Source organism: Pinus tabuliformis, chromosome 5_2 (assembly GCF_031772625.1).
Source record: "Pinus tabuliformis cultivar Carrire ecotype Pingquan chromosome 5_2, CPIR1, whole genome shotgun sequence".
NCBI lineage: Eukaryota > Viridiplantae > Streptophyta > Pinopsida > Pinales > Pinaceae > Pinus > Pinus tabuliformis.
This window is the reverse complement of record NC_142306.1, coordinates 231,485,218-231,488,224: the sequence shown is the minus strand read 5'-3', so window position 1 is coordinate 231,488,224 and position 3,007 is coordinate 231,485,218. Positions and strand designations below refer to the sequence as shown.

General features: G+C 40.0%; 1 pseudogene; it reads right to left on the bottom strand.

The window, feature by feature from the left end:
* Nucleotides 1–881: 881 nt before the first annotated feature.
* LOC149158382 (UDP-glycosyltransferase 72B1 pseudogene) lies at nucleotides 882–2,356 on the bottom strand (annotated as a pseudogene).
* Nucleotides 2,357–3,007: the final 651 nt, after the last annotated feature.

Genomic DNA, 3,007 nt, shown 5'->3' with positions numbered 1-3,007 from the left:
AAAAAATACTCAAATCATAATTAAAAATCTAATTTTAAATCAAATTTTAGTAAAAATATGCTATTGAAGAAGTTTTAATACAAATGAATAAATTTAAAGATGATTCTTATCAATCACAGTGATTTGCTTTATAAAAAAATAATTTTCAAAAAAAATACATAATAATTAATTTGAACACAAAATAAAAAATCAATAAACAAAAATAAATCAAATAACCATATATATCTTATATTTAATTATTTCCGATAATTTCCAAAATTGATCCAAAATTGATCATTAATTAAAATGCCAAAATTAAAAATAAATTAAAATGCTAGAAGCAATTATCTTAAAACATATATTGTGAGATTATTGTATCGGGGATTAACATGTTAAAAGCCACATTGTCCCAGCGAAAAATTCTACGTAAGACTCATCAAACTCCTAAATACATATACGAATATGGATTATAGTAGACAAAGCTGTCATCCGGACATTATTTCAAAATGAAACAATCATACTTTAAAAGCAATGATGTCAAAGGATATGCCATACCAGGAAAGAAAAACTACAAAATTTAATTCTAAGCATGTTTTTCACTAACCAGACCAGGGAACTTGAAACTATCATATGAAAATGGAAAACTAATAATAATATGAAATAGGAAAAAACAGCACAGCACCGCTGATTTGCCCTGGGTTCACAGCTCGCTCAGTTGGTGGCCTGTATGTGGGGGTGAAGCATGTATTCCCTCACTTTATTTCCCTTTCTTTTGCAAATAAAATCTAATTGAAATAAAAATAAAACTATCGTAATCTGCCGGGCAAGGTGTTACATTTGACCTGAGGATAACCATCGACATACAAAATTCCGGTTTGGAATTTGTTCGGCCCAAATGGAAATTATGTTTCGGGCGCTAAGGCTCCCGAGTTTGCTCCGATCGTTGTCAACTCAGATACTGCAGCAGCCATGGCTTTGTAGGAATTGCCCCTTTCTTCCAACGCACTCACAGCCGCCTCCTTCAATTCTTTCACTCTCGCCCTTACCCTCATCCCGCTTTCTCCTTCCATCAACTCCCTAACAACTCTCTCCACTTCTCCTCTCATTACGAAACCATCGCTTTCCATCTTTGCTGGGATTCCCACTTTAAACTCATCAACCAGTAAAAGCCTGTTCATCCTCTGTTCTGCAAAAAGTGGCCAGCAGATCATCGGCACTCCATGTGAGATGCTTTCCAGTGTGGAATTCCAGCCGCAGTGAGAAAGGAAACCGGCGGTGGATGGGTGAGAGAGAACAGGAATCTGAGGCGCCCATGAGGCAACAACAAGTCCTCGGTCGTGGGTTCGACTCTCGAATCCCTCGGGTAAGAGCTGAGAAATCTGTGTTTCCTCGATAGACAAAAAGCTGCTTGACGAACTGCGCAGCACCCACAGGAAGCGATGTTGACTTGCTTCCAATCCCAAGGCGAGTTCGATCACCTGAGCCCTTGGGAGACCGGTTCCGCTGCCGAAGGAAACGAAGAGAACCGACGAAGGCGGCTGCTTATCTAACCACTCGAGGCAATCCGCCCCTCCATTTTGGACAGGTTCGTCATTGTGTTGAAGAGGCGACGAGGATATGAGCGGCCCAACTGGATAAAAGCGGGGCATTCGATCGATATCCATCGGATTACATATCTTTCCTTTCACAAGAGCTTTGATAGCTTCAGGCTCCAGTTCTTCGAAGGTGTTGATCAAAATGGCCGTCGCTTCCCATAGACGCGAGGAATGGCGGTAAGCCCAGTCAAAGACTTCGTCAGACCTGTCGAGAAGGGCAGCCGGCATATCTCTGCCAGGGATCGGCAGAGTGCCTGGTACCTCTATTGGATAAATCACGTCCTTAAACGAAATTGGAATTTCCGAGACGAGCTTGGGAAGAGATAAGGTGACTGAAAGCGCAGACGCACCGCAAGTGAAGAATACGTATGTGGGTATACTGAGCTCGGCGGTCACATCGAACATAGTGGAGCAGAAGAAATCAGTGATGAAAGCAGAGAGGGGAGAGGCAGAATGGAGGGATGTGAGAGCATTTTCCACCGATCCTTTGGATTTTTCAAAAAGCTTAGATAAGTAAGTTTCGATTTTCGTTTGTTGTGCGCCACTGCGCCTTCGATCTCCTCCTCCTCCTGCAGCTCGATGAAATTGATGTCGAGACCGGAGGACGCCATGGACTTGGAATAAGCATCCATGAGGCTAGGGGAGAACATCCATTTGCAGGTGATAAGGGTGATGGAGAGTCCATGGGTGGCGGAGAGGTGCCTGGTGAGCTCTGCGACAGGGATGAGATGGCCCATTCCTGCGCCAGGAAAAATAGCTACGTGAGGCTTTGGGGTTCCCATGGGTGTTGAGTGTAAACCAGTGCAGCCTCAAACAATAGGGAGGAAAATGATATGTTTGTGGTACGTATCCTACTCCAGGCATATCATTTTATTGTGCCCCTCGGCCCTAATATGTCAACGGCTGTAGAGATCACAGCACCGTATTGTGGAGTGCAAGGTCATAGCTTGCATAAGCTCATTGCAAATCAAAACAAAACTGTGTAGGTGGCAGTTGGAAATTGGAATCACTTCTCTTAATAATTTTTTATTATTAAAAGTATGTCCGCTTCGGTGAAGGGGCCACAGGGAAGCACATTTTATTAGGTCAACGGTTCTCCACATCACGCTCTACACGCACGCTCCGAAACCTTAATAAATACACCAAGATCCAAAGGGTCAGTATTTTATATCATATGTTCTTTATAAACTAAAAATTTCATGTAAATTTTTGGTATAACTTGAATTTTGATATTATTTAATTATTTTATGTTTTGAGTATTGGATTAGAATTAGAATTTTAGAATATACATTTTTATTATTTAAATTTTTAATATATGAATAAATTTAATTTTTAAAATTATATAATATGTTATTTAAACTTATTCATTTTTTTTAATTTGAAAATAAATTTCTTACTATTAGTTTAATTATTAAATTTTGAAAGATATGAAC